Raw genomic sequence first — 12,017 nt, 5'->3', positions numbered from 1 at the left:
TCAATAAAGAGAGAGAAATTATTTTTAAAAATTAACCAAATACCTGAAACCCAGAGGGCCTAGCCTCTCCAAGAACATCAACTGGTTCCATCGCCTAACCCATATTATCAAGAGCCCTTTCCAACATGAAAAAGTTAGAATGGGCAGAGCCAAATATCCCTAAAGATTGGAAGAAAGATCAAAGAAGAAGGTGGAGTTATAACAGAAAAGACAGGATTTAACAAATGAGTATGACTGCTGAATCATATTGATGTTTTTTTTAGTCTCTAGTGTCTTGGAGCACCTAGAAGGAAAAACTAAAATTGTGGAACTGTAAACCATCCCAAACTCTGAAATTTGTTCTAAAACTACTTGCTTCGATGTACTTTGAAATTTCTTCCTTTTCGTATCTATGTTATATTTCGCAATAAAAAATGTTTTTTTAAAAAATTAACCAAACAGGAGACTTCTGGGAAGATGGCAGAATAGGAGAGTCAGAGCTGATTTCTCCATCATGAAATAACTGGAGAAAAGACAGAAAATGACTGGGACAGAGGGTATGAGCAGCCAGAGAAGGACTTCTACATTGTATATAGAAGACCTGATGAAAAGGCAGAGAAATTACAACTGAAAGGATGGGATATCCAATAGACTTGCATCTCTCATGGGAGGCCTGGGCCTTGCTCTGATTGGGAATTATTGATAAACCAAGAGCCAAAGGAAACCTTCAACGCAAACCCAAGCAACTATAAAATCTTGGGTGAGGGAAATCAACTTTCAAAAGAACCATATCAAAATAATCAAATGCAAAGAAATCAGTAGAAAATAACAAGGACATGAAAATGCAAGAAGAGAAGCCCAAGCCAAATGACCAAATTAAAAAGCCAGAGGAGACAGAGAATTTGGAACAACTAATCAAAAAGTATGTGCTAGTTTGAAACTGCTATGTACTCCAGAAAAGCCATGTTCCTTCTCTTAATCCAATCTTGTAGGAGGGTGTGGGGTATAGATCTATTGTTTAGGTAGAAACTTTGTTTGGATTGTTTCATGGAGATGTGACATACCCAGTTGTAGGAGTGACCTTTTGATTGGATTGTTTCCATGGAGAGATAATCCACTAAATTGTGGATGTGATCTTTTGACTAGATGGAGATGTGACGCCCATTTAAAGTGCATCTTGATTAGTTTACTGGAGTCCTCAAAAGGGGAAACATTTTGGAGAAAGCTCAGAAGCGACATAGATGCAGACATTTTGAGATGCTTAGAGTGCTGAAGGACATGCTTGGTGTGCCAACAGAGAGAGCAGAAGCCTAAACATGGATGTTTGGAGATGCAGAGCCCAGCAGACATCACCACATGCCTTCCCATGAGATGCTAAGAAAGCCAGAAGCAAGAAGGATCCACAGGGGCTGAGAGAACCATTTGAAACCAGAAGCCGGGAAAGAATGCAGATGCCAGCAATGTGCCTCCCATGTGACAGACATTGGCCTTTCATCAGAGTCGATATCTTTCTCTGGATGCCTTAGATTGGACACTTTTGTGGCCTCAAGAACAGTAAATTTCTAATGTTTTAACTTAATAAATTCCCTTTGTAAAAGTCATTCCATTTCTGGTATATTGCATTCCAGCAGCATTAGCAAACTAAAACAAAATATACAAATCTCCAAAATAACTTCAATGATTTGGCCAAGACATAAAGTATATCAAGAAAACACTAGAAGAGCATAAAGAAGAATTTGAGAGTACATAGAAAAACAGCATATCTTATGGAAATGAAAAATCAAATTAAAAACAAACCAGAGACACACAACAGAAGATTTGAAGAAGCAAAAGAAAGAATAAGTGAACTATAGGACAGAGCAATTGATTGTAAATGGACAAAAGAACAAATGGTGAAAAACATGGAAAAATTTGAACTGGATCTTAGGGAAATGATGGAAACATGAAGCACGCAAATATAAGAAATATTGGTGTCCCAGAAGTAGAAGAAAAAAGAGCTAGGTAGACTATTTGAAGAGATAATTGGGAAAACTTCCAACTCTTATATAAAAGACATAAATATGCAAATCAAAGAAGCCCAATGAATTCCAATAGAATAAATCTAAATAGATCCACTTCAAGTCACATACTAACCTGATTGTCAAATGCTAACAACAAGGAGAAAGTCCTGAAAGCAACAAGAGAAAAGCAGTTCGCCACATACAAGGAAGCCACATAAGACTAAGTAGACTGCTCCGTGGGCAGCACAGAGGCAAGAAAGCAGTGATATGACATATTTAACATTCTGAAAGAGAAAAATTGTCAGCCAAGAAGTCGTTATCCAGCAAAGCTGTACTTCAAAAGTGAGGGAGAGTTTAAAATCTTCCCAAACAACAAATGCTGAGAGGATTTGTTAGCAAGAGACCTGCCCTGCAAGAAATACTAAAGGGAGTCCTGTCAGCTGAAAAAAAAAAGACAGAAGAGAGAAGTCTGGAGAAGGGCAGAGAATTGAAGAGTATTAGTAAAGGTAACTTAAGGGATAAAAATAGAGAGAGGAAAAGAATAGATCAGACAAACAAAAAAAAGAGATATCATCTCACACCTATAAGAATGGTTGCCATTAAACAAACAGGAAACTACAAATGTTAGAGAGTGTGCCAGTGTGAAACTGTTCCTCATCCAATCTTTTAATCCTGATTCCACACTGCAGGGTGGAAACATTTTATTGGATTATCTCCACAGAGATGTGAAGTGCAATTGTGGGTGTGGCCTTTTGATTAGATGAAGATTTGACTCTACCCATTCAAGGTGGGTCTTAATTAGTTTACTACAGTACTTTAAAAGGGGAGACATTTTGGAGAAACCTCAGATGCAGACACTTGGAGAACAGTTACAACAGAGTTGACAGAGCCTCAGATGTTCAGAATGCTGACAGAGAGAGATGCCTAGGTACAGGTAGAGCCCAGGAGACATCACCATGTGCCTTCCCATGAGATGCTAAGCAAGCCAGAACCCAGAGTTGTGTCTCAAGTAGCTAAGTGAAGGGCCACAGATACTTAAAGAGGAAACCACTGGTATCAGAAGCTGAAAACAATGGAAATGGGAACAGCGACCAGCAGATGCCAGTCACATGCGTTCCCAGCTAACATGAGGTATTCCAGACAGCATCAGCCTTTCTTCAATGATGTAATCTCTTTTTGGTACCTTAATTTGGACACTTTCACAGTCTTAGAATTGTAACTTTTAACATAATAAATTCTCTTTGTAAAAGCCATTCCATTTCTGGTATATTGCATTCTGGCAGGTTTAACAAACGAACAGAATGTGGAGAAACTGGAACATTTATTCACTGATGGGGGGAAATGTATAATGGTACAACCACTGCAGAAGACAAGTTCAGCAGTTTCTCAGAAAACTAAATATCTAGTTACCCACAATACGGCAATTCCACTGCTTGGTGTACCCAGAAGATCTGAGCGCAGGGACATGAACAGACATATGCACACCAATGTTCACAGCAGTATTCACAATTGCCAAAAGATGGAAACGATCCAAGTGTCCATCAACAGATGAGTGGATAAACAAAATGTGATACATACATGCAATGGAATATTCTGCAGCAGTAAGAAGGAATGCGGTCATGAAACATGACAACATGGGTGAACAATGAGGATATAATGCTGAAATACGCAGGACACGATAAGATAGCTACTGTATGACTTAACTAATGTGAACTCCCTAAAAATCAAACTCAGAATCTTAAAATGTAGTCTATAGGGGACCTAGAGATAGACAGAAGCTAGAGAAGGGAAAGCAGTTACCAAATAGGGACAGACTGGTTAGCAAGGTTGAACATAAATGTATGGGAATGGATAGAGGTGATAGTAGTTTATTAGTGAGATTGTAAGTAATAGTATTGAAGGTGAATATGATTGAAAGGGGTTATTTAAAGTCATGTATCTCAGTGATTAGCATTCAAATATAAATAAGTTCTTGTGTGAACTACTTCAAAGGTATGACATTTGTACAAAAAGTTAATAACAAAGTGGTATGTTAGAAAAACTAACTAGTGTATGCTATGAGTATTTAACAGGAATAATTCACTAGTACCACAATAATACTATGGGTAAATAATTGGGAGAAGAACAAAAGTTATGGGGTGCTTTGGGTTTTCTCCTTGGTGTGATGTGTCCGTTACTTTTCTCTTTGGAGCATTGGAAAGTCTTTAAAAGTGAGAGTGATGATGATTGTATACTAAGTGAGGGTACTGTGAGACATTATTTTCAATAGAACATAGGCTATGTGAATATATCTCAACAAAATCTGCAGATTTAAAATGCACAGAAAGATTTGAGTGCCCCAGAAATGTGGAGAGTCAATACTGGAAAGGGAGAGGAATGGCAACGCCCCTCCAGAGGGTGATGTAGGAAGCCAAATACGCGGTTGCATATAATTAGGCAATCCCAATACTAGGAATGTACTTGGAAGCATTGAAAGTGGGGACTTGAATAGACATTTTCACACTGATGCTACTGACAGTATTATTCACAACACCCAATGGATGCAGGTGGCCGAAAGGAACATTGACTGAGAAGGGGAAAGGCAAACTGTAGTGCATACATATGAGGGAATATTGTGCAGCTACAGGAAGAAATGAAGTTGTGAGGCATGCAATGGCTGAATGAGAGTTCACTACGTTGAGCAAAATAAGTATGAAACAAAAGGACAAGAATTGTATGGTCTTTTTAATAAAATACTTATAAGAAAATAAAGGCCTAGATTGTAAGCTCTTACAGCAGACACATTTATTTCTGAGCTTTAAGTACTATTTTTAAATTCTGCGGTGCTGTGCTCAATGTGTATAATCTGGCATTTTCCTGGAACTTTGGGTACCTATATGACACCTAAGATTCAGAGTTGGAGTTCTGCAGCTCTGAAAGACGGCAACTGTGAAAGAAGTCGAAAAAGAGATCAGACTTTAATTAGAGATAAGGATGAAGCTAATCTGGTTGGGACTAAGGTAAATCAAATACAGGGTAAAGGATGATATTGTCTGTATTTTAGAACTTCACCTTTTGTGTGAGACCAAAGGAAGAGATGTTTATTGTGACCACAAATTCGAATTTTCTGTAGCACACTAACTTACACTGTTTGATTAGTTCATTTAAACAACCTACGTACATATAGAATCTAGAAGAGGGAATGAGATCTTGTAAGTCTGTATAGCTTAATGTAATGATACATTCCAGAGTATGCTGGGCAGATAATTTAAAAGTATCAGCAAAGTCTCTTGAGGGACTAGAGATAAAATATGAAGCTATTAAACTTCCCCACCTGAGAAATTCCTGATAATCAATCATTAGGGACTCCCAAGTTAATAGGTTAAGCCCTCAATCTCGAATTTTGTTCTTATGAAACTTATTTCTGTAACAGGAAAGCTAAGCCTACTTATAATTAGGTTTAAGAATCACCTCCAGAGAACCTCCTTTGTTGCTCAAATATGGCCTCTTTCTCTCTAAGCCCAACTCTGTAAGTAAACTCATTACCCTACCCGCTATGTGGGGCTCGATTTCCAGGGGTGTAAGTCTCCCTGGCAGTGTGCAACTGACACCCAGGGATGAGCCTGGCCTTGACATTATGGGACTAACAATGCCTCCTTTACCAAGATGGGGGGAAAAAATGAAACTAAACAAGGTTCCAGTGGCTAAGAAATATCAAATAGAGTCCAGAGACTATTCTGGAGGTTACTGTTATGCAAGCTTCAGCTAGACATTGCAAATCATCATGGTATGCCAAGCCCCAACCAACAGTAGTCCTGAAAATCCTAAAGAATACCCAGGGCCCTATCTGAGGCTCTATTATATAAGTTTCACTCACTAAGTTTATTTTTCAGTAACTTCAAACCACCAGATTGTTCATATGCCAGATAAGCCCTGAAATTCAGAGGCACCAGTCTCTCCAAGGACATCAACTACTTACATACCCCTACCCTATAATGTTGACACTTCTCAAAATGAAGAAGTTAGAATGGTATAAATGTCCCTCTTAGCACTGCCTTGGCTGCATCCCCTGTAATGGGATGTGCTGGTTTGAATCTGCTTCTGCAAGACTGGATCAGTATTAAAATATGGCTTTTCTGGGGTACATAACAGAATCAAACCAGCACATCCCATTACGAGGAGATGAAGTTAGAAATCAATAACAGAAATGCCATAAATATGTGGCAATTATATAATACACTGTTAAACAACCAGTGGGTCAAAAAAGAAATCATATGGGAAATTAGAAATACCTTGAGATAAATAAAAACTAAAATACAACATATCAAAACTTATGGGGCAGGCCACAGTGGCTCAGTAGGTAGAGTTCTCACCTGCCATACGAGAGACCTGGGTTCAATTCCTGGTGCCTGCCCATGCAAAAAAAAAAAAAAAAATTCATGGGATGCAGCCAAGGCAGTGCTGGGAGGGAAATTTATATCTCTCAATGCTTACAATAAAAAAAAAAGCTGACAAATCAGTAATGTAATCTCATGCCTAGAAGAATAGCAAACTAAACACAAAGTGAACAGAAGGAAGGAAATAATAAAGATTTGAGCAGAGATAAATAAAATAGAGTAGAAAGATAAGAGAAACAACCAACAAAACCAAAAGTTGATTCTTTGAAAAGATCAGTAAATTGACAAGAGTTTAGCTAGACTGACAAAGAAAAAAAGAGAGAGAATACAAATAACTAAAATCATAAATGAAAGGAAGGGCATTACTACTGACCTCATAGAAATAAAAAGGATTATAAATGGATACTGTGAACAACTGTACAGCAAATTAGATAACCCAGCTGAAGTAGGCAAATTCCTAGAAACACACAAACTGCCTACACTGACGTAAGAAGAAACAGAAGATCTCAACAGACCAATAACAAGTTACGCGGTTTGAAAGGATTATGTCCCTAGAAAAGCCATGTTTTAATCATACTCCATCTTGTGGAGGCAGCCATTTCTTTTAAACCCTATTCAGCACTGTATGTTGGAAGCTTGATTAGATTATTTCCTCAGACTTGTGGCTCTGCCCATTCCACATGGGTCTTGATTAGTTTACTGGAATCCTTTAAAAAAGGAAGCATTTTGGAGAAAGCTTCAGAATGACAAGATTCCGGGGTGTGGCCAAGATGGCAGCTTAGCAATGTGCGTGTTTTAGTTTGTCCTCCAGAACAACTACTAAATAATCAGAAACAGTACAGAACAGCTCCCAGAGCTACATCAGTGACCGGACACACAGCGTACCCCAGTCTGGACCAGCTGGACCAGCTGTGAGCATCCCCAGAACTGTGAGTTCTGCAAGCCATGGCGGCCGGTGCCCTCTCCACAGGCTGCTTCCCAGAGGGGAAAGGAAAGAGACTTTAACAGCAGTAGGGGCTGAGTCCAACCAAACACCAATTGTGGAATTAATTAACAAATTCTGACTACTACAAATAGGCCCCCAGCTCAGAAGAACCTGGTCAAAGTTCACTCATTGGGCTAACGGAAAAAGAAAAAAAGAAAAGAAACACAGGTTTTTGTGGCTGTGTTTCTATAAAGGCTTGACTGCCTCTGGATTCGGCAGCAGGACTCCTCAGGCTGCAGCTGCCCCAGGCATAGGCAGAAACAAGCTGCTTTCAGGACTTGTCTCCTGCCTGTGCCTTCCTCAGGGGAGGGGTGAAGCCCAACTCAGGTGGAATCCCTCCCTCAAGGAATTCAGACACCAGTGCTTGGTAATTTGAAGCCATTAAAACCAGCCTACAACCTCTCCTCTGTCTCCACCATGCCCCCAACAGGGAGAGTCTTCCAAAGTTAAAGGTGCCACATCATCTTATGCTAGTGGGACCCACAGGCAGACAAGAACCACATACTGGGCAGGATAAGAAAAACAGAGCCCAGAGACTTCACAGGAAAGTCTTTCAACCTGCTGGGTCTCACCCTCAGGGAAAACTGACACAGGTGACCCCCTGATAGGAGGTCAGTTTAGTCCGGGAAAAACTGGCTGGAGTCTATAATACCTACACAGACCCTCCTAAGGGTGAGGGGTGGGGAAGGCACCCTACAAGCAGAGCAAGAAAAAAGAAAACAAGAACCGAAAAATTATCCTCTGTTAAACAAAATCTAAGCTAGAGGTCCAGAAAAAGCTGAACTGAATGTCAAAGAACAGACAGACAACAAATTCATCCAGCAAGAAAACCCTAGGTAAGAGAAGTGAAAGCAATCTCCAGAATAAACTAGTTAAGGTAATTAAACCTCCAGACGCCAGCAAAAAATAACAAATCACAACAGGAAAATTGAAGATATGACCCAGTCAAAGGAACAAACCAATAGTTCAAATGAGATACAAGAGCTGAAACAATTAATTCAGAATATACGAACAGACATGGAAAAACTCATCAAAAACCGAATCAATGAATTGAGGGAGGATATGAAGAAGGCAACGAATGAACAAAAAGAAGAAATGGAGAGGCGGGCCGCGGTGGCTCAGCGGGCAAGAGTGCTTGCCTGCTGTGCCGGAGGACCCCGGTTCGATTCCCGGCCCCAGCCCATGTAAAAAACAAACAAACAAACAAAAATATAATAAAACAAGAAAATGTTTAAAAATGTTTCCCTTTCTTCCTCCCTTCCTTCCTTCTCTGTCTTTCCTTCCTTAAAAAAAAAAAAAAAAAAAAAAAAAAGAAGAAATGGAGAGTCTGAAAAAAAATCACAGAACTTATGGGAATGAAAGATACAGTAGAAGAGATGAAAAAAACAATGGTAGATTTCGAGAGACAGAGGATAAGATTAGTGAACTGGAGGACGGAACATCTGAAATTCAACAAGAAACAGAAACTATAGGGAAAAAATGGAAAGACATGAGCAGGGACTCAGGTAATTGAATGATAATATGAAGCAGACAAATATACGTGTTTTTGTGGGTGTCCCAGAAGGAGAAGAGAAGGGAAAAGGAGGAGAAAAACTAACGGAGGAAATTATCACTGAAAATTTCCCAACTCTTATGAAAGACCTAAAATTACAGATCCAAGAAGTGCAGCGTACCCCAAAGAGAATAGATCCAAATAGATGTTCTCCAAGATACTTACTAATCAGAATGTCAGAGGTCAAAGAGAAAGAGAGGATCTTGAAAGCAGCAAGAGAAAAGCAATCCATCACATACAAGGAAACCCAATAAGACTATGTGTCGATTTCTCAGCAGAAACCATGGAAGCTAGAAGACAGTGGGATGATATATTTAAACTACTAAAAGAGAAAAACTGCCAACCAAGAATTCTATACCCAGCAAAATTGTCCTTCAAAAATGAGGGAGAAATTAAAACATTTTCAGACAAAAAATCACTGAGAGAATTTGTGACCAAGAGACCAGCTCTGCAAGAAATACTAAAGGGAGCACTAGAGACAGATACGAAAACACAAAAGAAAGAGGTGTGGAGAAGAGTGTAGACAGAAGGAAAATTAGACATGACATATAAAATACAAAAGGCAAAATGGTAGAAGAAAGGACTACCCGTACAGTAATAACACTAAATGTTAATGGATTGAACTCCCCAATCAAAAGACATAGACTGGCAGAATGGATTAAAAAACAGGATCCTTCTATATGCTGTCTACAGGAAACACATCTTAGACCCAAAGATAAACATAGGTTGAAAGTGAAAGGTTGGGAAAAGATATTTCATGCAAATAACAACCAGGAAAGAGCAGGAGTAGCTATACTAATATCTAACAAATTAGACTTCAAATGTAAAACAGTTAAGAAGAGACAAAGAAGGATACTATGTACTAATAAAAGGAACAATTCAGCATGAAGACATAACAATCATAAATATTTATGCACCAAACCAGAATGACGAGATTCCAAGAGAGCAGAGCCATGACAGGGTGACAAGAATGATGAGAGCCAGAGCCCACGCAACCAGGGACCTTTGGAGATAAAGAAAGAATATGCCCCTGGAAGAGTTTCTTGAAACAAGAAGCCTGGAGAGAAAGCAAGGAGAGACCTCCATGTTCGCCATATGCCTTTCCATTGAGAGAGAAACCCTGAACTTCATCGGCCTACTTGAACCAAGGTATCTTTCCCTGGTGCCTTAGATTGGACATTATTATAGACTTGCTTTAATTGCAACATTTTCTCGGCCTTAGAACTGTAAACTAGCAACTTATTAAATTCCCTTTTTTAAAAAACCATTCCATTTCTGGTATATTGCATTCTAGCAGCTAGCAAACTAGAATAAAAGTAAAGAGATTAACTCAGTAATCAAAACCCTCCGAACAAAGAAAAGCCCAGGACCAGATGGCTTCACTGGTGAACTTCAACAAACATTCAAAGAAGAATTAACACCAATACTGTTCCAACTCTTCCACAAAATTGAAGTGAAGGGAACACTTCTTAACTCACTCTATGAAACCAGCATCACTCTAATTCTAAAGCCAATTAAAGATATCACAACACAGGAAAATTACAGGAATATGCCTTATAAATATAACTGCAAAATTCATCAACAAAGCACTAGAAAACCAAATCCAACAGCACGTTAAAAGAATTATAAACCATGATTGGTGGGACTTATCCAGGGATGCAAGTAGTTCAATGTAAAGAAAGTCAATCAGTGTGATACAACACACCAATAGAATGAAGGGAACAAAAACATATGATCACCACACAAAAAAGGCATTTGACAAAATATAGCACCCTTTCTTGATACAAACACTTTAAAAACTAGGAACAGAAGGGAACTTCCTCAACATGATAAAAGGCATTTATGAAAAACCCCACAGCTAACATCACATTCACAGTAAAAGACTAAAAGCTTTCCTCCTAAGAACAGCAAGAAGACAAGAATGCTGATGCCCATTTTCACCATTGCATTGTCATGGACATTTTCACCAGAGCACTGAGTCAAGAAAAGTAACTAAAAGGCCTCCAAATTTGAAAGGAAGAAGTATTTACAGATGGCATGATCCTATATATAGAAATCCCAAAGAATCTGAAAGAAAGTTATTAGAACTAATAAATGAATTCAGCAAAGTTGCAGGGTACAAGGAGAACATACAAAAAAATCAGTTGTATTTCTATAAACCAGCAATGAACAATCCAAAAAGGAGATTAAGAAAAATAAATTCTATTTACAGTAGCAACTAAAAGATTCAAATATCTAGGAATAACTTGGACCAATGATGTTTAAAAAAAAATTGTACACTGAAAACCTAAAAGCATTGCTGGAAGAAATTTTTAAAGACCTAAATAAAGAGAAAGGCATTCTGTGTTCAGAGATTGTAAGACAATACTATCCCTAGTGATTTACAGATTCAACACAATCCCATTCAAAATTCCAGTAGCCTTTTGGAAGAAATGGAAAGCCAGTCATCAAATTCATATGGAATGGCAACAGGTACGAAACAGTCAAACCATCTTTGAAAAGGAACAAAGTGGAAAGAGTCACACTTCCTAATTAAAGCTCACAACAAAGATATAGTAGTCAAAACAGTGTGGTATTAGCACAAGGGCAGACATGTAAACAAAATGGAGAATTGAGACTTCAAAAATAAACCCTCACGTCTATGGCCAACTGATTTTTAACAAGAGTGTCACGTCCACTCCATGGTGAAAGAACAATCTTTAACATATGATGCGGGGAAAACTGGATATTCAGTTTCAAAAGAGTGAAACTGGGCCCCCACCTCACACCATTAACTCTCAATGGATCAAAGACCTAAATATAAGAACTAAAACCATAAAACACTTTGAAAAAATCAGGGGGGAAAATCTTCAGGACCTTGTATTGGACAATAGATTCTTCGATATGACACGAAAAGCACAAGCCTTTCTCAAAACAAAATATACAAACGCCAATAAGCACCTAAACGGATGTGCACCATCACTAGTCATCAGGGAAATGTAAATCAAAACCACAGTAAGATACACTTCTCATCACTAGGATGGCTGGAACCAACAAGTCAGATAATATCAGCATTGGGAGGCTGTGGAGAACTCAGCACCCTCATACACTATTGGTAGGGGTGTACAGTGGTGCAGCTATAGTCT

At 38.7% G+C, this 12,017-nt stretch overlaps 1 protein-coding gene across 4 annotated transcripts in view; it reads right to left on the bottom strand.

The window, feature by feature from the left end:
* The window catches only part of LOC143676943 (protein FAM228A-like), a 53,935-nt gene that overhangs the window by 9,742 nt on the left and 32,176 nt on the right, over window positions 1-12,017 (bottom strand). The gene's annotated exons all lie outside the window — the stretch shown is intronic.

Source organism: Tamandua tetradactyla, chromosome 3 (genome assembly GCF_023851605.1).
Source record: "Tamandua tetradactyla isolate mTamTet1 chromosome 3, mTamTet1.pri, whole genome shotgun sequence".
NCBI classification, from domain to species: domain Eukaryota; kingdom Metazoa; phylum Chordata; class Mammalia; order Pilosa; family Myrmecophagidae; genus Tamandua; species Tamandua tetradactyla.
Note: the sequence above shows the minus strand (reverse complement) of the source record. Positions and strands in the feature narration are given on the sequence as shown.